This window comes from Diospyros lotus, chromosome 15 (genome assembly GCF_014633365.1).
Source record: "Diospyros lotus cultivar Yz01 chromosome 15, ASM1463336v1, whole genome shotgun sequence".
Lineage (NCBI taxonomy): Eukaryota > Viridiplantae > Streptophyta > Magnoliopsida > Ericales > Ebenaceae > Diospyros > Diospyros lotus.
Genome location: NC_068352.1, coordinates 24,008,224 through 24,033,445, shown reverse-complemented (window position 1 = coordinate 24,033,445; position 25,222 = coordinate 24,008,224). Strand labels below are relative to the sequence as shown.

The 25,222-nt window shown below is 36.2% G+C and overlaps 1 long non-coding RNA gene across 1 annotated transcript in view; it reads left to right on the top strand.

Moving 5' to 3' along the window:
- Window positions 1-2,697: 2,697 nt before the first annotated feature.
- Window positions 2,698-25,222, top strand: part of LOC127792113 (uncharacterized) — a 45,863-nt gene continuing 23,338 nt past the window's right edge. Inside the window, exon 1 of the long non-coding RNA XR_008021084.1 lies at window positions 2,698-3,143. This is a non-coding gene — a long non-coding RNA (uncharacterized LOC127792113). The remainder of the gene's footprint in view (window positions 3,144-25,222) is intronic.

Here is a 25,222-nt window from a genome sequence, read left to right as displayed (position 1 = left end):
TCGGACCATTAATGGGAGGAGTAGTCTAGTCTGCCAACAGTTTTATTGAGAGGCTGATCCAATGGCGCAAAATAAGATGAATGTTTTCATTTAAATTATAAATTTACTTCTTTTTTTTTTTTTTCATCTTCTTTCTTTTTTCTTCGTCATTCTATAGTCATTTCTAGCAAGCGTCGACCACTACTAAATCGCCTAACTGCCTTCGTCTTGCAAACGAAGAATTGAAGAGGCTGCCTTCGCAGACAAGACGATGCAGCGAGAATTGAGGCTGGCTGAAGATAGTCATGACATAAGAGAAAGAAGACAGGCAAGAAAGAGATGGGGAAGTAAATTTACAAATTAAATAACGGCATTTCTATTATTTTTGTGTCATTTAGTAAGTCTCTTGCTGAGACTGTCAGGCTATGTAGAAGGGTGCCGAGACTTGCAGTGATTAAAGGTCAATGACTCAATGGTCAAAATACAATGGAATGAGATATAATTTTATCAATTAAATTTGATAGTTTAGTTCAGTTTATCAGTCAACTTTATATTTTGTTAAATAAGTCTTTACACTTTTCCAAATTAATCATAACACCTAATCACCTAATAATGTTAAGTAAATTGATTGTGTATTTTCTAAAAATTGACCTTATAAACTAACACCACATACAATTTATTTTTTGTCAAATTATGTCCTAAGCTTTTCCAAAATGACCAAGATATCCCTTATAAGAAACAACTTTAATTAAACTAATTTTGAGTTAAATTTATCCTTAACCTCTATTTAATTTAGTTTAATAAATAAACAAATGGGGTGTTCTAGTTATTTTGAAAAAGGTTAAGAATTTATTTGTTAAAAAGTAAAATTCAAAAGATATTCGACAGAATGACTTTGAATTCACAGCAAGTATGATTAGTTTATTTAATAGTGTTAGTAAAGTTTGAGATATATTATAGCTAACTCCAAAAAGTTTAAGGGTTTACTTGACAAAATATAAAATTTATAAGATGCTTAAGGCAAAAAATAAACTTTTTAAAATGCATGAAATTTCCTCATTAAAAATTTACATCCACCATGGCATCAAATAAGATATAGGATATCATGGCCTTCAGACACAATTCGATTGATAAAAGACAAATAAATGATATATCAGTATTATCTTGATAAATTACAAGTTTAAATCTTAGCCTATTCGAAATATATTTCGTGATTTATTTTCTCTACCAAAAGCAAAATATGAATAATAGAACCCCCACAAATGAACATCATCCTAAAATATAGGATATCATAGCTAAAACTCAATTCATAAAACTTGATTTATTTATTATTATTTATATTTTAAACTTTATTAAAAAAAATAAGATATAGAATAAAGCACGTTTACTCTCACTTATATTTGTTTCTCATTCTTAATACTCACACCATCAAATAATGTATCTAATTATCATCCAATAATAAATATCCATTCAATTTAAATAAAGAAAATATATACTAATTCAATTTTATCTAAATTTTTCAATCAAAATGAAGATAGATACAATTTTACAAGAAAATAAAAAATACGTAAAAGATGTATACAATATATTCAACTATATAAATAAAATTAAAAAAAATAATAATATAAATATTAAAGAGGAAGTATACTTGCACATCTAAATTGACACTCTATTAATTAATTACTAATACACTTCTCATTTAAATAATTTAATGGAGGGTATATTGATAATTCATTAAAGCAATAAATACAAATGCTTAAATGAATTACTAATACACACCCTAGCTTTAATTATGGGTGTATTAATAATTAATTAATAAGGTATTGGGTATCAATCTGAATATATAAATAAATAACATTATTCAACAATAAAATATATAAAATAAAAAAAATTAATTAATAATATATGAACACTCCACATCTTATCCATTATTCTCTATTTAATTCCAGACTTTCCCAAACTCAAGTCAAATAAAAATTCAAATCCCTACATTTTACTATCTCCTATGGAACTAAATTGGTAGTTAGAAATTGTCATATGTTATTTTCTATTATGTTTTATATTATATTATAAATAATTCACTTTCTAATTTGATTTTATCTCAAAAAAATGTATTTATTCTAACTACACTTTGTTATCTTATTTATTTGACTTCATATTTAATTTATTTATTAATAAATTTTGATTGTATTTATTAATAATATATAAAATAATCACGTATGTACACAAACTCAATAATCAAATATACAAATCAATAATAAAATACATAAATATACAATATCACTCATATAATATATATAAAAAAAAAAAAACCACAAACCAATATGAGATGGACGATGAACAGTAAGACGTGTAAGCATTCGCAACTCATAATGCTTGTCGCCTCTACTAGTCACTGTCGCGGCTTTTGATGGTCGTCATAGCCTCCGTTGGTCATCATAATTGTGAGATCTAATAATTGTCATTTTGATTTTAACTTTCGTTATGTATATAACTTATTTTTTCAATCATTTTTTTTAGATCTTTTGTCGTCTTGTCTGCACATTTTTTTCTCCCGTCAATTTTGTTTTCGCCGCATCTCATCAGACCTCTTCCGATATTGATGATCATCGTAGGGGAGAGATCAGACGGATAGCTTGATCACCACATTTGGCCAAATTTTTGACAAATAATTTTTACGTTGACGAGGTCTATAGTAAGCATCAATTTGCTATTTGCTCATTATTATATTTGCTTGGCGAGCAGAAATAGCTTCCCGTTGGAGATGGAAAATAAGAAGACGAAAAGAAACAGAAAATAAAAGAAAAGAGGAGTCCTCCCTCCTCCGCCTCCTCTTTCTCGTCCTCTTTCCCCTCTTGGCTCTTGCTCAATTTAAACGGAGGACTACTTTCTCTGCCATTTCCTTTTCTGGGAGAAGTGATTTTGCGGTCACCCTAGATCCTGTCGATCTGCAATTCAATCTCAGTTTCACAGAAAAAAAATGGCGAGGATTGAGCCGCTGGAGGAGCCGACTCAGCAGCAGCAGCAGAAGAAGAAGAATGTAAAGAGGAGCCACGGCTCCACCAAATTCTTTGTATTCGTGGACTACCTTTTCCTCCTCGTATTCCTCGGTTTCCTCTGCTTCATAATCTCCAAGATGCTTGGCATTTGACTTTTCGCTTTAGGTGATTGCCAAACCCTCTTCTCGTTCTGTGCCTAATTCGCATTTTGTGTAATATCCATTTGCGTAATTTGGCTGCTGTTTAGCTATTTTCAATCCCGTTATGTAATCCCTTGAGGAAGATTTTCAGGTCCTTTACTTTATGCCCAATTTTATCAATATATGCGTGGGATTCTGAATATATCTGCCAGTTTATTTATTGTAATACCAATTTTGACTGCTTTGGGATCCATCTGCTGATTTGAATACCATTTACGTAAGGCCTGACCTCTCAAATGCTAGAATTAGAATTTTCACCCCCTGAATGGATTGTTCTAAAGCGCATGTTTGGTATGCGGGTGAGAAAGATATTGAAGAGTACAAATGACCCTAGAGAAAGAGGAAATCTTTTATTCTGTTGGATCACTTCCAGTGATTCTTTGTACTTATTCAAATCTTGTTATGGTTTCTAAGTTTTGGAACGTTATTCATGCGCTCTCTATTGCAAATTGTTGTGATGTTGGAAAATTACATTTTTTGTGGAATAGACCTCGGAGTTTTGGGCATTTCATGCTTGTCATTTTGGGTGTTGTGTATATCAATCTCTCTTTATTTTTGTCCATATTTGAATTTAACCAAATATTGTTTAAGATTGGGGTTTAAAGTATTCGCGTTGGAAACTTTACACCTAGGATGAAATAGGGGGTGTGTATTTGTCATGGGTTGATGGATGTGGGCTCAATACATATAAGTAAAAGAGTTTTCCATGAAATCATTCAGAAAGAACTTATTTTATTCATAAATTTTCTTATTCTAGTTTATGAACACCACTTTTACATTAAACACATATAATTGGTATTTAAAAGCTTTAAGTTTATCTCTATCGTCATATCCTTAAACACGAGAAATTGTTGAGTTTGATACTTGAACATATAACAACCTGAGAAAAATTGAAGACCTTTTATTTGATAGGTTTTCCTTTCTGAATATGGTGCAAAAATTTAAGACCATTATTATTATTATTATTTTTTTGGTCTAGGAAAGGTGGATGCTCAGTTTCTGAAAGAAAATAGAAGGGGATGGTGAGATGGTGATTTAGTTCATTAAACGTAGAGCAAGTTGGATTTTTCTGCAGTGGGTCTGTTTTGGAGTCACTGGTTTTCTCAGACCAGTGAAGTTTCCGTCAAGTATTATACAGGAACCAGTTATGCTGGAACATATAAAATGTCTTGTAGTACAGGTTTTAGGAAATATTTTATTTCTTTGATTGAGAATCAGACAGATTATATTCTTCTTTAGTTCCTTGTTTTATTATTCTCTAACCCTTCACCATTGAGATAACAAATTTCATTCTAATTTGTTGATCTAGGAACAAAATCAGATTTTGCAGCTTTCATCCTTCTATTTGAGTTTATTTTGGACTTGATTTTAAATTGGTACAGCTATTACTATCATGTATTATTTATTTTCTTAAGTTTTAACACTGTACCTTGTGACATGTTATATCGGGATGGTTTTGTGCCTGATTAGTCCTATTTTCACCCCTCATTATGGTGTAAATAACATTTTTACCCTTGATCATTTACATATAAAAACCTGAAATATTTTGTTGTTGCATACTTTTACAAATTTACCCTCACTATCAAGATCGTAAGGAAGCCAACAACAACAACAACCACCACAACCATACGCCTTAATCGCTAGGCAGGGCAAGAAGTTAAGAGAAGTAAATACTTTATTTTCTCAAGAAAGGTTCAAATGTTGATGGAGTTTGGATATCAAGTTTGGTACTCAGGGAAGGATCGCTAAAGGAATAGAGTGAAGATTATTATGGATAAAACTTTCGAGGATGGGGTAGTGGATGTGAAGGGAATAGTAGATATGATTATTGCAATGAAAGTCATTCTATTTTGATGTTGTTATCTTGGGAACACTGGAAACTGTTTTCTTGGATGAAATTATTGCTTTTCCATGCGCACACACTCACATATCTATCAAAACAAATCAGAACACAACACAACAGAATATTGAATTGAAATAGAGATAGAAATAGAAAATGCAAACTAGCAAGAAACACCAGATTTATCCTGGTTCAGATTGCCCCTTAGGACAACCCTACATCTAGCCTTAGAACCCTCCGAGAGCAGCCTTCTTTGATTTCTTAGAACGAGATCAGTACAGCCTTCGAGCCCACGATTACAAGCATACAAGACTACAAAGAACTATCACTAATTACACAACCTTTTCTCTTTAGCTTTCTTGTGAATATCATGCATCAATAAATGCCTAGCCCTTTGCCCTATTTATAGAAACTAGGACGTTAACTCCTAGGCAATTACATAACCGGGTATGGATATTACTGATTTAATCCCCAACTTAAATTCTAATTACAAGTTGGTCACTGCCTTTCTATACCCTCTTAAATATTGATGCACTCTCACTGCCAACATCATTCTTATTCAAGACAAAACTCTAATAGATGTGCTCGTGATCCCGTGCTTCCCACACATTCTCATTATGGTTGGCGGCTGTGGTTGGTGACAGCTCTCTTTATTGGAAATTTCTAAAATAGCTCTCTTTGTTGGAAGTTTCTAAAAAATGGTTTTAGGAAGTTTCCTAATGTATATAGTCAATTCTTTCCTATTCTAGTTTAGGAGATTTCCTAATTGTATATAATTGATTCTTTCCTTTATTTTGTTATATCCTTTCCTATGGTGTAACGTCCTCATGTCTATAAGAGGATATGTAAAGCTTCTTCTCGGATTGATGAATTAACAGCAAGAGGTTCCATCATTTTTAACATGGTATCTGAGCCATCCTCTTGCTCATCTAAAAACCCTAAAGTGCCTTCATTGCACTCTTCCTATCCGAAGCCTCTAGTGCACCATTTTTCCTACCATCAGTGTCTTGTCTTTTACTTCTGTTTATTCTCTCATTCCTATGTGCCTTAATTGCCACAGCAATATTCGAAGTTGATCCTAGGTTGCTAGATTGATTGTTCCTTCCCAATCTCTAGCATGTCAGAAATTTTAGAAATCGCTACTCCAATGACAAGAAGAGAGGTTGTTTCGTGTGATCTTCCAATGGGAAGTACTCCTACTAGTGACCTACTAGGAATACATCATTCCTATAGGCTTGATGGGAGGAAATATCTGCAGTGGACACATCTCGTGTGGACCTTTTTGAAGGGACAAGGGAAGATGGTTCACCTAACTGAACCAAGTACAAATGCTAAAGACCTTGGTTTCGCTGCATGGGAAGTTGAGGATTCTTTGATTATGTCTTGGTTGTGGAGCTCAATGTAGCTTGAGGTAAGTAGAAATTGCATGTTCCTATCTACTGCTAAGGAGATTTGGGACACTGAAAAGCATACTTACTCTAAACTACAAGATGTATTTGTGGTGTTTGACATTAAGATGAAAATAAGTAGTACAAGACAAGGATCTTTAACTGTCACTGAGTATTACAATAAAATGAATGGATATTGGCTTGAGTTTGATCATTATCAAGATATTAAAATGAAATGTAGTGAAGATGCAGCCACTATAACTGCAATATTTGAAAGGGACAGGGTAGTAGAATTCCTGGCAGGATTTAATGCTGATTTTGATCAAGTAAGGGTGCAGATTCTAGGTAAAGAAAAACTTGCCTCTTTCAATGAAGTGTTTGTTATTGTTTGTAGTGAGGAATATAGAAGGATAGCTTTGCTAAATGAAATACCTTTTGAGGAATCTGCAATGGTGATTAATAAAAAGGATGCTACTCGATTTAAGCCACAACAAGGTAGGACTGAATTTAACTCTAAGTCACAAAATCGAGATGGTTTGTGGTGTTCCTTTTTGCAAGAAATCCAGGCATACTAGGGAGACCTACTTTAAGCTCCATGGAAAAGAAACAGTGCTGAACAAGGTGGGAGGCATGAAACAACTTCAGTTTCGGAACCAAACTCAAGCCTTTCAAGCAACTAGGGAGGAAGAATCTACCCTGGAGAAGGCAGATTCAGCCATCATGGCTGAACAACTAAATGCTGAGGAGATCAGCAAGCTTAAGAGTTTTTTGAAAACCATTCAAGATGGTTCTTTTTCCATGGCTCAAACAAGTATTTGTTTGAATTCTGAATCTAGTATTGCCTCACATACTATTAGGAATAATTTATGGATCCTAGATTCAGGGGCTACCGATCATGTGACATTTGATATAAATGTCTTTGACTCTTATACCCCAATAAGTAGCCCCAAAAAGATAACAGTGGCCAATGGTGATGCAATTCCTATAGCTGGTCATGATAATGTAAACCTTAATTCCTCATTACCTATCCAACATGTCCATGTGCCTAATCTTTCTAACAACTTGATTTCTGTCCGTCAATTGACCAAGGATCTAAATTGCTGCATTTTTTTTTTCCCTAACAAATGTGAGTTTCAGGCACTGGACACAAGGAAGAAGATTGATGTTGCTGAGGAATGGAACAGGTTGTGCTACTTGAAGACAAGTAATGCTGCTCTTAATGGGGAGCAACCTATCAGTGCCTATTCTTTTTAGTCTACTTCCATCATTGATTTTTGGCTTCAATATTGTCATTTGGGGCATCCTTTTATTAGTTCGATGCAGTCTATGTTTCTTGCTTTACTTAGAAATTTAGATGTGTCTAATCTTCATTGTGAAGTGTGTGAGTTTTCTAAACGTCATACTCTTTTATCCCATGAGTAATAAATTATTCTTTATTCCATTCACTTTGATTCACACGGATGTGTGGGGTTCATCTAGAATTCCTAATTGTTCTAGGGCTAGATGGTTTATTACTTTTATTGATGATTGTACTAGAATGACTTGGGTGTATCTCTTAAAGAATAAGACAACTATCAGTTCTATCTTGCCTATATTCTATAAGATGATATCTAATCAATTTGGATCTCAAATTGAAAAATTCCAGACTGATAATGCAAAGGATTACTTTAATCATCGCTTGCATCATTTTTTCTAGCAAAAATGAATTTTTCATGAGTCATCCTATGTTGATACTCCACAACAGAATGGTATGGCTGAGAGGAAAATGAGGCATTTACTTAATGTTACTGGAGCTCTTCTACTTCATCATTCTGTTCCTAAGCATTTTTGGGGAGAGGCAGTTTCGACTGCTGCCTACTTGATTAATTGAGTTCCTTCTACTCTCTTAAAGCATCAAAGCTCGGTTCAATGCTTGTTCTTCTATTTTCCAGTAGTAGTTTTTCATTCTCCTCTTCCTTTAAGAGTCTTTGGTTGTGTTGCTTTTGTTCATGTGTCCAAACACCATAGTGATAAGCTGGATCCTTGAGCCCTTAAATGTGTGTTTCTTGGTTACTCACCCACTCAAAAAGGGTACAAATGCTATCACCCTGCTACTAGAAAATTATATGTGACCAAAGATATTACTTTTGTTGAAACCCAATCGTTCTTTGGACCTACTAGCATTGGTGATCAAGGGAAACATATTTCTTGGGTTGATACAAATGTTGACCTACCTCATGATTCTCAGATCCATGAATCACCTATTCTTTCTTTAGATGAGCAGAATCGGCAAGACCCTCACGCAGGGTTGCCTTCAACTTTGCTGCCATCCTCACTAGTTCGATTCAAAGGGTCTCCCTATGTTTTTCAGAGACGGACACGGCAGCAACAGCTTATTCCAAATCCTCTCCTAGCACCAGTACCCTCTCCAAATCTTGGTATTGAAATCACTTGTTCCCCTTTTGTTTCATTACCTAATTATGTTGCTAGTGATTTGGATCTGCCCATTGCCCTTCGAAAAGGCATTAGTAGCTGCTCTCAACACCCATTGGCTAATTATATTTCTTATCATTGTTTGTCTTCAAAACATAAAGGATTCCTATCTTCCTTGGATGCCATTCCTATTCCTAAGACAGTTAGTGAGGCTTTCAAAGGTCAGAATTGGGTTCAAACAATGTAGGAGGAGATGTAGGCCTTGGAAAAAAATACTTGGGACATTGTTTCTAAGCCAAAGGGGATCAAGCTTGTGGGTTGTCGGTGGGTTTTTAACCTAAAATATAATGCAAATGGAACCCTGGAGAGGTATAAGGCCAGGCTAGTTGCTAAAGGATACACTCAAACGTATGGTATTGATTACCTAGAAACTTTTGCACCTGTGGCTAAAATGAAAACTGTGTGTATCCTATTAGCTCTAGCAGCACATTATGGCTAAAAGTTGCAGCAATTTAATGTGAATAATGCTTTCTTGCATGGGGATTTAGAGGAAGAGATGTTTATGAAACCCTTTCCAGGTTTTGACAAAGGTTTTTCAGGAAGGGCATGCAAACTAAAGAAAGCTCTTTATGGGCTTAAACAATCCCCCCGAGCATGGTTTGATAGCTTTTCTAAAGCTATGAAACATATGGGTTATCTTCAAAGTAGGGGTGATCACACTCTTTTCTTTAAGCATTCTCGTGGAGGAAGGGTGACAACACTTTTGGTCTATGTTGATGACATTATAGTCATTGGGAATGACTGTAAGGAACAAGCACAGCTTAAAGATAATCTGTTTAAGGCGTTTGAGATCAAGGATCTTGGAGTTTTGAAGTATTTTTTGGGAATAGAGGTGGCCTATTCCAAAGCTGGTATTTTCTTGTCTCAAAGGAAGTATATTCTTGATTTGTTGCATGAAACAAGTTTGTTGGGTGGCAAAGGTGCCAGTACTCCGGTGGAATTTAATGAATTATGTGATAATTTCAATGGTCAGCCAATGGACCAAGGGGAGATACCAAAGATTGGTTGGAAGATTGATTTATTTGTCTCATACCAGACCAAATATTGCTTTTGCAGTAAGCTTGGTCGGTCAGTTCATGCATTGTCCCATGGCAGGACATGTGTAAGTTGTGAGATGAATTTTGTGCTATTTGAAGACTACTCCTGGTAAAATGATCTTATTTAAATCAGAAGCTGGATTGGATGTTATTGGATACATTGATACCGATTATGGGAGGTCTTTGATTGATAGGTGTTCCACCATCGGTTATTGTGTTTCTTGGGAGAAATTTAGTATCTTGGAGAAGTAAGAAACAAGGAGTAGTAGCAAGATTTAGTGCTAAGGTTGAGTTTCGAGCATTAGCACTAGGTCTATGTGAATTGTTATGGTTGAAGATCATTTTGGAAGACCTAAGAATTTTTAGCAATGGGTCAATCAAGTTATGTTGTGATAATAAGTCAGCCATCAGTATTGTGCATAATCTTATGTAGCACAACTAAACCAAGCATGTGGTGATGGACAGACACTTTATTAAAGAGAAGCTCGAAGCTGGGTTGCTTTGTATTCCCCATGTGCCCTTAGAACAACAACTAGCTGATCTTTTGACAAGGTGTTGCCAACAAAGCTGTTTGAAGAGTTGGTGTGCAAGTTGGGAATGGTTGATATACATTCACCAACTTGAGGGAGAGTGATGAAATATGTGGATCTGTGTAGCCAAAGTTTCATATTTTGGCTACATAGTTTGATGTGCTCGTGATCCCGTGCTTCCCACACATTCTCATTGTGGTTGGCGGCTATGGTTGGTGACAACTATCTTTATTGGAAGTTTCTAAAAAATGGTTTAAGGAAGTTTCCTAATGTATATAGTCAATTCTTTCCTATTCTAGTTTAGGAGATTTCCTAATTGTATATAATTGATTCTTTCCTTTATTTTGTTGTATCCTTCCCTATGGTGTAAAGTCCTCATGTCTATAAGAGTTATTTTGTTGTATCCTTCCCTATGGTGTAAAGTCCTCATGTCTATAAGAGGATATGTAAAGCTTCTTCTCGGATTAATGAATTAACAGGAAGAGGTTCCATCATTTTTAACAATTTCAAAACTAAGCAACATTATGCATATTCTAGACAACCTTATTTTGAAACAATCCTCTTTTTTAACTAAATTTTGTAATGCAAGTTTTGAAACATACAACCTCTATTTTGAAACATAGTTCATTGAAGCCTGAGAATAGTGTACAAGAAATCCATGAAAAAGACTTTGAAATCTTTAAGTCTTATCCCACATAAGTTGTGCTAAAACATGTATATATTTTTCTAAATATTCCTAAAGATCTCCCTTAAAGTAGAAGTCATCATTTTTCCAAATAAAATCATCTTCCACAAATATTCCATAGGAATATAACATTTAAAAGTTTTGATTTTAATACAACATTATATTCCCATATGCATTCTTTCATGCCACTAACTACGAAGTGATGCACGCATAATGCCTTCTTGACATGGTTTTCTATTTTCAGAAAATGATTGACACAAACTACTAAAATGCTTCCACACATGAACTTTTAAATTTTTCCTTCAAGTATCAAACTTCTCTCCGTCACCTAACAGAGTGAGTATGCTTAATAAGTGGTAAAGCTTAGTAAAAGGGCTCCAAAATGGATTTTAGGGATGAAGAAACCAACATCTATACTTCATAAATTTCAACACCTCACATGCCAACATGTAAGCATCTCACACCCATGCTTGAAAATATGTTCTAACACAAATTAGATCATGGCCATGCTTCATGCTAAAAAAATGAAAACCTAAAGGAAGAGCATGCTTCACACAAATGACACATTTTTAAGGATAATATTTGCATTTCTCACAAGCTGAAATCATTCTAGAATATTGAGATTCTTTACCTTCTATAAGCTTGTTTGGAAAATACCTAACCTATCCTTTCCTCTTCCTTCCTCATTTCTTTCCCATTTTTTCATTGCTGGTTGACACTCTCTCCCCCTTCTCTCCCATGCTGGCAAAATGGGAGAATTGTGGGTGCTTGGCCCCTTTTATATTGGTTGAGTTTCTAGGGGCATTTAGGTCTTTTGGGTATCCTTTAACTCCATTTATTTATGTTTAAAAATATTCACTTATATGTATGTAATGTAATTGAGAGAGTTATCTCTCCCCGCACTTCTTTACTCTAAGCATGCCCCCTCTTACATGGCCTTGCCTTGTACCAAACTCATCATAACCTATCACCCCTCAAGTAACCATCATTCAAGTCAATCTCTCTCCTTTTCCCCCTATATATATTTATATTTGGAAATGTTACACAAACATGGAGTTTTAACACTTCACATGACATTTAGCATTAACGTTTAATTAATTACCGGTGATTATTCACTGATCTATGATTATTCACAATGCAGTGAATAATCACTGGCGATTAATTGGACATTAATGCTGAGTGTCACATGAAATGCTAAAACTCTGTATTTGTGTAGCATTTTCGATTTATAATTACACTTTGGATAGAAATAATCTCTTCCCCATGATCTCTCTTACATCTCTCAAGCCATCAAGTTAGTCAACCAATTGCTCATTTCTTTCAAGCCATGCCTTGGAAGAAAAGTCATGCCTTGCCATTTTATGTCACATCAAATGTCATTCTATGAGTTTTCAATTGCATAATTCTACATAGGTAAATTCCTCATTTTGCGTGCCTATAGTATTTTATCTTGAAAAATCATGTATGACTATATTTTCTCGAACTTTACCAATCTTTACATCCTTGAGCTCATCTTGATGCGAGGAATCCAAAGCCGACATCCATTTACACAAATAGCCTTGGCCTGAATGTCATGTTTTTGGATTTTCAAAATTGCCCGAGCCACAACCAACTTCAACCGTTGATTGTTTAATTCCCCATTATTTTGTTGATATGTTAGTCAATTTGACAGTTGACTATGGCTTGATTGTTGTTGGTCTCTAGTTATCACACTGGCATTCCACTAATTGATTATTCTGGTTATTTCTTGAAATTCTAATATATAAATCCTCAACATCCCTTAAAATTTCCTTCTTATTAAATAAATCTCCCCTCCCCCACTAAAAAAAAAAAAAAAGAAGCAAAAAAAGAGAAGTTAAATGTGAGTAAGGCTCCTTGGGCGAGAGATATGATTGCCTTGGTAGAGTTGCAGACTCTTCTTCAATCCACATTGCTGAAATTCGTATAGAATAATAACTTATTCCATCTCATTTTGTTTTACTAGATTAAGGAAATATATATACAATAAATCTCCTAAATAATCTCCTATTTTCTAGGAATAGATTTTACAATATTTAAATACTAATTTACAGATTAGTTGTGATAGATAATTGATAAATAGTTGTTGTTGATAGTCCTTATCTAGAGCCCATCTTCTCTTTATCTTCCAACACTCCCCCTCAAGCTAGTGGATAGATGTCAATCATTCCCAGCTTGCCTTTGAGTATTTCAAATCCTTGTTTTTGCATGGCTTTGGTTAATATATCAGCTTCTTGATTTCCTGTTGGTACATAAGTGAGTCTTATGTCTCCTTGTTCCATTTCTTGCCTGACAAAATGTCTATCGATCCTAACATGCTTCATTCGATCGTGTTGCACTGGATTATTCACAATACTGATGGTCGATCTGCTGTCACTATAAAGAAATTTAGGAGATGCTGCTGGCATAGATAGGTCTTTCATTAACCATTCTATCCATATTATCTCACAAATACTTTGAGCAATTGCACGATATTCAGCCTTGGCACTACTTCGAGCAACTATCTATTGTTTCTTGCTTCTCCAAGTTACCAAGTTCCCCCACAGCTTGGTACAATACCCTGATGTTGATCTACTATCTTCAATAGATTCTACCCAATCAGAATCAGCAAAACCACAAATACTTCTATCCTGATTTTTCTTGAAGAATAGCCCTTTTCCTGGTGTTCCTTTTAGATACTTGAGAATGTGATAAGCTGCTTCTAGATGTCTCTTAGTCGAGAGATGCATATATTGGCTGAAAATACTCACAGCACAGGCAATGTCTGGTCTTGTATGAGATAAATAAATAAGTTTCCCTACTAAGCGTTGGTACATTCCTTTATCAACTGGATGCTCTTCTTTTCCTTCTTTATTCTTCCAATTTGGCTCTAGAGGAGTGCTGGCAGGTTTACACCCTAGTTTGCCTGTTTCCTTTAAAAGATCTAAGGTGTATTTTCTCTAAGTTATAAATATACCTTCCTTACTTCTCGCTACTTCCAAGCCCAAGAAATATCTTAATTCTCCCAAATCTTTTACTTCAAAGGCTTCTCTCAGTTGTTGCTTCAATTTCTCTATCTCATGGTGGTTATCACCAGTGATGATAATGTCATCAACATACACTATCAACACCGTTCTTCTGCCATCACTTTCTATCTTTGTAAAAAGAGTATGATCTGCTTGTCTTTGTTGGTATCCCAGTTGATGTAAGGTATCACTGAATCTTTTAAACCACGCCCTAGGAGATTGTTTGAGGCCATACAATGATTTTTTCAACTTGTATACCTTGCCTTTAGCATAATTTTCTTCGAAGCCCAGAGGTATTCTCAAGTATATTTTTTCTTCTAGCTCACCATTTAAGAATGCATTTTTTACATCCAGTTGATATAATTTCTAGTCGAGGTTGGCTGCCAAGGATAGTAATACCCGAATAGTATTTAGCTTGGCCACTGGAGCAAACGTTTCCTGTCCAATCCTTGAGTTTGAGTGAATCCCTGAGCTACAAGTCTGGCCTTGAATCTGTCAATACTTCCACTAGCTTTGTATTTTACAGTAAATATCCATTTGTTGCTCACTGTATGCTTGCCATCTGGTAAGTCCACAACTTCCCATGTTCCATTTTTTTTCAAAGCCCGCATTTCTTCCAGAACTGTTGCACTCCACCTATCATCCTATACGGCATGATATATATCCCTTGGAATAGCTATATTATCCAGGTTAGTAGTGAACAATTTGAATTTTGGAGACAACTTTGAATACCCCAAAAAATTAGAGACGGGGTGCTGTGTGTAGGATCTCACACCTTTCCTTAGGGCAATTGGAAGTTCAGGATCACTTGGATTATGTTCTTCATGCTCCACTCTAGTTTGGACTTCAACATCACTTGAATTGTTGTTTTCTAGACTTATCACCAGTGGTTCAGATGGTTTGGTATGCTGAGGATCGCGCGGTTTGCGAGAATACACTTTTAATGGTGGCTGATCTGCTACTGGAACTATAGTGCTTTCTTTCTCTCCCCCTTGATGGTGTAAGGTAGAGATATCAGACCCGGAACCATCAGCTGTATTAGGCAGAAGATTAGGTAGAGTAGCAGGTATGAGACTGATTGGATTGCAATTATAGTTAACCTCTTTGGGGTTATTTTGGAAATATGATTGATGCTCGACAAATGAAACATCACAGGTGACAATGAATTTTCGTGTAGGAGGATGATAACATTTATATCCTTGTTGTGTTGGAGAGTATCCAATAAAGATGCACATGAGGGCTTTAGGATCCAATTTTGATTGAGGTTGATTTTGATGTATGAAAACAGTGCAGCCAAAAATCTTAGGAGGAAGAGAGTTCAAGATTCTGGTATGATGGGGAGAGTTCTCAAGAAGTACATTCAAGGGTGTTCGAAATTTCAGAACTTTGGAAGGAAGTCGATTAATGAGGTAGGTTGCAGTGAGAACTGCTTCTCCCCAATAAGTATAGGGAACTGATTTTGTAAACATCAAAGCCCTGACTATCTCAAGGAGGTGACAGTTCTTTCGTTTTGCTACCCCATTTTGTTGAGGGTTGTATGGACAAGAGCTTTGGTGAATAATACCATGCTCGAGGAGGTATTGATTGAATTCATTTGAAAAATATTCTTGACCATTATCAGTCCGCAAGATTTGTATTGCCGATTGAAAGGCATTTTGGACCATTTGGTGAAAACTTTTGAATAAAGAGTAGGCTTCGGATTTGTCCTTCATGAGAAATACCCAGCTAACCCTAGTATGGTCATCCATGAATGTAATGAACCATCTAGTGTTAGTGAGATTAGGCACCCTAGCTGGCCCCACACATCGCTATGAATCAAATGAAATGGTTTTGAGGGTTTATAGAGGTGATTCGGATGAGAACTCTTAGTGTGTTTTGCAAGGATACAATTCTCACACTTAAAATGCTGAATTTTATTGCTGGAAACTGATGGGTACAAAAAACGAAGATACTCAAAACTAGGATGGCCTAATCTTTGATGCCATAACATAATGTCCGAATCTGAAAAAGTAGCTAAAGAAAATTGAAAGTAAGACCTATTTCCAGTAGAATGATCAGGACTTGAGATCTGGTAGAGCCCCCTGCTTTCCTTAGTACTGCCAATCATCTTCCCCGATGATAGGTCCTGAAAAACACAAGAATATTGAGAAAAAATCAGTGCACAACCTCTTTCTCTTGTTATTTTGCTCATAGACAACAGGTTACATGTTAAATTGGGGACATATAGAACTGATTGTAACACTAATCCAGATATATATGCAATCCCTCTTCCCTTAGCCATAGAGGTTGTACCATCAGCCATAATTACAGCTATTCCTTGACCACTTGGTTCAAAATTAGACAAAAGTTTAAAAGAACTTGTCATATGGTCTGTTGCTCCAATATCTATAATCCAACTGGTCGAATTGGACATTTGAGATAATAAGGAATAGCTTTTGTTGCCTGTTTTTGCTAGGGAAACAACTGGGTGGTTTTCACGTTTTGCTTTCTGGATTTTTGTTTGATTGAGTAGGTGCTGTAAGGCTTCAATTTGGTTTTTAGTTAGAGAAATATTCGTTGGTGTCCCTTTTTCAGCCTCGGTTGCATATGCAGCTGGTCCTCCTCGCCTTTGATCCCTTGGTTTCCATCCTGTCAGTTAGAGATGTCAAAAGGGTCGGCCCGACCAGCCCCACAGGCTTTTCAAAAGGGCTGAGCCCAGCCCGACCCCTTTTGCCATGGATAGGGCCCGGCCAACCCACGGCCCCCTTACAGGGGGGCCGGGCTGGGCCAGCACGTGGGCTAGAGGGCAGGGCCGGGCTCGGCCCCCTTTTTTTTTTTTTTAAATAATTTTTTAAAAAATAATGCATATAATATATACATATATAAATATCAAAATAATGCATATATAAAAACCAATTTTTTTCTTTTTTTCCTTTTTAAACAACTTTCTATCTTAAGTTTTAAATATTATTTCATCATTTTATATTTCAAAATTCTATATGTCTTATAAATTTTCTTGTGAATTGATATGAAAAATAATACACATATAAAAAGAAGAATGTTTATTTATAATTTAAATATATAAAAAGTTTAGCTTAAAAATTTTAAATATATTGATGGTTATTATTTATATATATTGCGAAATATAAATTTTTTAGCATCCAATATCAATAATTAATAAAAAAAATAACATAATTAAAAAAATAAATTAGCAAGGGACACTGTAATTTATAGAGGTTCGAACCATTCGGTAAACAAATGGCTTACTCCTCTATCTTCAAGCTATCACTTGAAGAAGTTCAATAAAATAATTTTTTTACCTTTTTTACATGAGTTAGCAACCATCCCTAATAATCCTAGTCTCTTTTTAGAAATAGGAAATTTTTAAATCTATTGCTGCAGCAAGATCATTATCTTGCGGCTAGCAAAAAACTTCCATCACTCAAATGGCGATTGCCAATATTGATTGGTGAGGGAATACAATAGATAAATTAAATGTTTACATCTTTTCGATTAAATAAAAGAAAATAGTACAAAATTGCAAAGGTAAAGTGGCTTTAGCTAGTTATCAACATCATCTTCACTTGATTCATCTACTAACTCGATCCCTTGTTGTTCAAACTCCACATCGAGTCAATTTTTAAAGCAAACACACATTTCTAATATTTTTGGTGATAATCTTAATCTTTTTGGATCTAACACCCTATTACTTGCAGAGAAAGCAGACTCCGATGGTACTGTGGACACTGGAGGAGTTAGCACATCACGGGCCATGGCAGCCAAAACGAGATATGTGTGTTGGTTTAAGCGCCACCAGGCCAAAACATCAAAATTATTTATTTCATCATCAGAAAATTGCATATCTCTATTTAAATAAAAGTCTAATTCATTAAATGCACTACTTGATGTTGTAGTTGTTGTTTTTGATTGTTTACTTCTCAAAAATTTTGAAAATTCAAATTTTAAATTTCCTTTGGGTTTTGTTTGTTTTGATGAGTCTTTAACTTGTTGTCTAGGTTTAAAATGAAATTTGTACAAATTATACATTTCATATACTAATTATTTAACTTCATATTTCGTATCATCTGTATCAATATTCATAGCATTTCCATAAAAATTTAAAAAATCATCTACAACATTCCACTTTTGTGTGGGATTTAACGTACTAGCTATTAGGTAAAGTGGTGGAATTTGCGTCCAATATTTTCTAAATTTTGCTTCCCTTGGGTCAAGAAATGGCATGTAACTTTGATATTCTCTATATTCATTGAAACAATTTACTATACTATATATTTCTCTTAAAAAAATGTGAGTTGTTAGGTATTTACAACTAGAAAATGTAATTGTAGCATAATGAAATTGTTCTAATATACAAATAAGTATATCTAACAAATTCCAATCAAGTTCACTTATGTGATGAGATGGGGGCATTTTTTTATTCTAAAACATTGTTAAAAGTTCTCTATATGGTGTTATCATTTGTAATAACAAAAATGTTGAGTTCCATCTAGTTTTGATGTCTTTTGAAAATATTTTATAAGGCAATTGATAAGCATGAACTAATTGTTTCCATTCTCTAAGTCTAGGCGTATTAGTGCGTATGAATTTTAAACAACTTTTTACTTTTTCTAATGACTCTGAACCTACACGAATATCATCTTGAACACATAGATTTAAAATGTGACATGTACATTTATTGTGAAATAATTTTCCCCTAAAATTAAGGGCATAGAAAGTTTTAATCGTTCCACTACGACATTATTATTACTAGCATTATCAAAAGAAATAGAAAATAATTTTTCCAAAATATTGTAATCTAATACGGACTGCGAAATCGCTTGAGCTATGTAGTTTCCACTATGTGCTTCTACAAGTTCTTTAAAAGTAATTATTCTTTTTGAATAGTCCACATGTCATCTATCCAACGGGCTGTCACACATAAATAATGATTATTTGTTAGTCTGTCATACCATTTGTCAGACGTAAGTGAGATTTTACTAGTAAGTTGATTAAGTACATTTTTTAGCTTATCTTTATATATTAAAAATAATCTCATTGCTTCATTTCTAATAGTGTTCCTAGAGAAACCTCTAGACTATGAATTGTGTACAGTTTTACAATACCACTTAAAAGCGGGATCTTATGCAAACAAAAAAGTGCATTCTGATTTAATTATCATTTTAGCTAAACACTCATTGTCTAGTTCTGGATTATAGCGATGAATATTACCTGAGAGATTTAATTGAGTTTGTGTACTACCTTTTTCACTATAGGTTATTGCCTCCTCATGCTTTGCCACATGCCTTTTTAGATGACCTGTTTCATCGCCACACACAAGACGTTTTTTACATACTTTACATTGGGCTCTTTCACCCTCGCCTTCAACCTGAACTATTTCATAATAGTTCCAAACAGTGCTTGTCCGTTGTCTTTTCCTAACAGCTCCCACATTTGACGGACCTGCATCATCTTCTTCATTCTCTTTGGGTGTTGGTGGGGGTGAAAAATCAGTAGGCCTAACAAAATTGATGTTGTCATCTTCTTCTAGTGAGTCAGGTGGAAGTGTTTCATCCTGATCTGTATAATTTGTGTTATACAAATCATGAATGAAATCCACTAGAGGTTGGGGCTGAGGACAACGAGGTGGACGAATTGTGGGGTTAGATGTGCTAGACCGTGGTGGATCCATAGAACCAGAAGAAGTCCCACGAGAAAAACGGGTGGATTTTAAGCGACGAAGGAAAGACATTATTATTGATTGGTTTAGAAATAAGAATAATATCTAACTTGTGAATGGATAAAACTTATAAAATAGAAAGACAAAAATAAGTAAGAATTAAGAAGTGAAAACTCAAGAACAATCGAACAACAGAATTGCATGGAATTCGAAAGCAAATGAAAATAACTCATATTTGTTCTCCTATTTATAAACAATTAGGGGACTTGCAAATTTGAATTTCAAATTCAAACGTTAGGGAAAATTCAAATGTCGGTGAATTTCAAATGCAAACTAAGCACTTGTGACATAAAGCATTTGTCAGGCTATCACAAGTGCTTGTCACATTGCAACAGAAATGTGACATAAAGACATAAATTGACATAAAGGCAATCTGACAAACGTTGGTGAATAATGAATTTCAAATGGCAAAGTTGGCAAGCTTAGCATGTGATCTTTATAAAGACATAAGTTGCTTGTGTGTTGACATAAAGGCAAAGCACATGTCACAAGTCTTGTGATAGAAAGGTGCTTGTGACAATTCATTATTCACCAACTCATAAGCAAAGCACATGTAAAATTATCCATAGGGCCTAATCGGCCAGCCCATAAGGGCCTCATGGGCCCGGCCCATAGGGTCCCAACGGGTTGGGCCCAGTGGGCCACGGGCCGGGGCAGGGTTGTGGGCCCAAATTCTTTGGCCCGGCCCGGCCTGTTTGAACAGTGGCGAGTCGGGCCAAAGCCCGGCCCCTTTGACACCTCTACTGGGAGGAGATGCAACCACGAGGGGGAAGGCTGTTAGTGATTGTTAGTAGCTCAACTCAGCCTATTTGGCAGGTACACGAATCTGATTCTTTACATAATCTATTGGAAGAGTTTAGGGATCTCTTTGCAAAACCCTTGTCCTTACCTCCCCAACGTTCATTTGACTATGCCATTCCACTTAAGCCTAATTCAGAACCAGTTAATATTTGGTCTGTTATGTTTTGCATCAAGTATAGCCTTGAAGATTTAGAAGAAATCACAGGAATTCTTGGGTAAATCAAGCAGCTGAAATTAACTAAGTTAGAGAGAGTCTAACTTCTGTAGTATTATAAGAGATATATTAGAGATTGTGTTCTCTTTTATTTAGTCCTTGTAATTACTGCCCTAATTTGTCTATAAATAAGAGGCATAGGTGGGTAGTCACGATCTATAAAATGTTATGCTATACGAGTGAATTGCTATAAAGTGAGAGGAAAGGCTTGTAGGGAAAGTTCTTTGTAATCTCATAGAGCATTGTACTCGTGTGAGAAGAGGGTTCTTGTACTGATTTCATCAAGATTTCATAGTGGATTGCTTCGAGACTGAGGCTGGATGTAGGATCGCTATTGGTGGTCTAAACCAGGATAAACCAGTTGTTTTCTTGTGTGGTTTGCATATTTTTCATTATCTTTTGAATTTTGTTTATACTCTGATTTTATGTTTCTATTATTGTTGTCAAAACCATGTGTGTGTGGTTGTGAATTGGCAAAGATTGAGAATACTGGTGCTCCCAATTCAACACAGTCCTTTAGATATTCACCTAAGCAAAAGACCAAAATTGAAAACCTTGTCAAAGACATGTTATAACAGTCTATTATTCAGCCGAGCCACAGCCCATTCGCTTCCCTCGTCCTTCTTGTAAAAAAAGAAAGATGGTTCATGACGATTCTGTGTTGACTATCGTCAACTAAACACCATAACCGTCAAGGACAAATTTCCTATACCTATAATTGAAGACCTTCTTAGATGAGCTTAAACAGGCTACCATTTTTTCCAAATTAGACCTTCGAAATGGTTACCATCAAATTCAAATGAGACCAGAGGATATTCATAAAACAACCTTCCAAATACATTAAGGGCATTATGAATTCAAAGTTATGCCATTTGGGTTAACAAATGCACCGGCAACTTTTCAATCCTTGATGAACCAAATCTTTGAGCCCTTATGAAAATTTATCTTAGTTTTCTTTAATGACATCCTAGTTTATAGCCCAACTTTTGCCAAACATCTTAGCCATCTTAAATCTACATTCAAGATCCTTGGGCTCAACCAATTGTATGTGAAGAAATCGAAGTATGCTTTTGCCCAAAGACAAGTTGAGTACTTGGGACACATTATCTCAGCCCAAGGAGTGAGTATTGATCCAAAAAAGGTGGCTGCCATGATGGATTGGCCTAGGCCTGTCGATGTGAAGGTTGTGCAGGGGTTACAGGGTACTATCAACATTTTGTGCGGAATTACGAAGTATTAGCAAGCCCTTGACAAAATTGTTAAAGAGGAACAACTTCCAATGGAGCCTGCAAGTAGAGGAAGCATTTGATAAATTGAAGAAGGTGATGAGAGAGGCACCGATTCTGGCTTTGCCTGATTTTAGTTAGCCTTTTGTTTTAGAAGCTGTGCGAGTAATGTGGGAGTTGGTGTTGTTCTTATGTAGGGGGGCATGCCTATAGCCTACCTCAATCAAGCCTTAGCTCCCAAACATGTGAGACTAAGCATCTATGATAAGGAATTGTTAGTTGTGTTGATAGCTGTTAAGAAATGGCGGCACTATTTGGAGAATGAGATTTTTGTAATCCACACTAATCATGAGAGATTGACGTTTCTTCTACAGCAAAAACTACAAACTCAATTGTAGAGAAGATGAATGAGTAAATTGATGGGCTTGGACTACACAGTTTGTAATTGCAAAGGAGAGGAATGAGTAAATTGATGGGCTTGGACTACACAATTCAATATAGGAGGGGAAAGGAAAATGTGGCAATAGATGCTCTGTCCTGATGTCTTGATGAAGGGACAGTTGGAACTATTACCACAGTAGTTCCAGATTGGATGCAAGAGGTGGCATCAAGCTATACCCTGGTTGTGTGGACTAAAAAGCCGCTGGAACAACTACTTCTTGATCCCTCTAGCAAACCAGGTTATACCATGTCTAATGGGTTGATTCGATTTTGTGGTAGGCTTGTAATTGGGGACTGTGACCAGCTTAAGTCCAAGATTCTGCAGACCTCACATGGGTCACCTGTGGGGGGTCATTTGAGCATAAGGGACACCTGCCACAAGGTTAAGCAACTATTACCCAGGTGCTAGTGCAGTGGACTCATCTTCACCCTGACAATAACACATGAGAATATCTCCTTGATTTGCCGCAACAGTTTCCTTAGGTAGCTAGGCTCCTTTCCTTTTCTTGAGGACAAGAAAGTTTTCAGGGGGGCATTTGTCAAGACCCTATGATTGTATTAGGGAAACTTTTGTCTTTTGGGGATTATGTTGTAAGGTAGTTGATAGTGGTTAGTAGTTATACTAAAAACAGCTACTGGGAGTGTACCTTGATAACCGCCTGTAAGTTGGCGCCAGAGAGAAGCTATAAAAGGCTTCTCAACTGAACAAGAAGCTGCCGATGAATATTCAAAGCAATTGAATCTCTCTCTCTCTCACTCAATTTCTCTCCCTCCAATCTCTCTGTTTTCTGTCCCTCCCCCTCAATTTTCTCCTCTCACCTGGCCCTAATTCTCTCCCTCATGAAGAGAATTTCCATTGTTGGACTTGAGGTCCTGACAATTCCATGATTGGTGTTGGAACACTGAACAAATATCCACAGTCTATAGAGACATTGTGGGTACTCACCCCTCCCCTAGCCACCCCTAGAATCTCTTAAAGAGTGTAAAAAGCCTAAGGTAATCATCAACTTGAGGTAGTACAGATGATGTCCTACTCTCAAGTCCGAAGTGGCTCAAGCACCCCTAGCTTGACTAGCAACTTTCTAATTGAGACCAGCTTCTCTCATCCTAGGAAAGTCTTACCATGTAGCTCAAAACTCTCACAAGATAAAGCTTGTTCTTAGACTCCTATAGTTAGCTTGTGATCCCACTCTAATGCCAACCGTGCCTTGCCTAAAACATCTAATAATTTACCCTTTCCAAAACTTTTTTCGCGTAACCTAGAACATAGCAAGCTCTTAGGATACCTTCTCCAAAATCATGTGTGTTGGAAGATAAAGAGAAGATGGGCTCTAGATAAGGGCTATCAACAACAACTATTTATCAATTATCTCTCACAACTAATCTGTAAATTAGTATTTAAATATTGTAAAATCTATTCCTAGAAAATAGGAGATAAGTAGGAGTTATTCTTGGAGATTATTTAGGAGATTTATTGTATATATATTTCCTTAATCTAGTAAAACAAAATGAGATGGAATAAGTTATTATTCTATACGAATTTTAGCATGGTATCAGAGCTTAGTACCTGTGACTTCCGAGCGCTGGAGCTCTAGTTCATATCAGCCGCTTTTGATTGCGATATGGCAGAAAATCCATTAGCCATCATAGCTTCGAATCTTCTTCCGGCCACAACGAGGACCACCCAAGCTCCAACCTACCCGATGGCAACTGAGAGTCACTCACTTTAGATCATCCAACACAAATTGGATGGAACCAACTTCAGAGAGTGGTTCCAATCCGTGTTGTTGGTCATCCGCGGAAGAGGACGCAAAGGCTACCTGACAGGGGATGTCCCAAAGCCCAGCTCTGATGTAGCCAATTTCGGTGTGTGGGAGGCTGAGAATGCCATCATTATGGCATGGCTGATTAATTCCATGGAGCCTAGCATCGGACGGACTTATTTGTTCTACAAATCAGCAAGCGAGATATGGTAAACAGTTCAAGAGACTTACTCTGATTTAGAGAACACCGCTCAAAGCTTCTAAATCCGATCAAATATTCGAACCACCAGGCAAGGCTCTAATTTCATTACAACATACTTTAACATTCTAACAACCTTATGGCAGGGGATGGATCTCTTTTATGAGATCAAGTGGGAATGTTCAGAGGATGGTAGGAAGTATAGCAAGATGGTGGAGAAAGAACGAGTCTTTGATTTCCTTCATGGCTTAAATCCGGAATTGGATGAAGTAAGAGGAAAATTGCTCGAGACAAAGCCGTTTCCATCCCTGCGTGAGGCCTTTGCTGAAGTAAGGCGTGAAGAAAGTAGGAGAAAGGTTATGTTATCAGCTTCTGTTCACTCAAACTATGAGGTAAATACTCAAAATTCTGCCCTAAACACTTATCGGATGAAGCCTACAGCATCTAAGGGTGAAATCCAGAAAGATAGGCAGTGGTGTGACCACTGCAACAAGCCCTATCATACTAGGGAAACCTGCTAGAAAATTCATGGTAAACCGGTAATAGATTTGTCAAAAGGGCCGGGCGGCCCAGCCCGTCACTGTTCAAACGAGTTGGGCCGAGCCCGGCCCCCATGGGGGGGGGGGGGGGGCGGCCTGGGCCAAAGAATTTGGGCCCACAGCCCGGCCCATCTAAGGGCCCGTCTTGTGGCCCACTAGGCCCAGCTCAT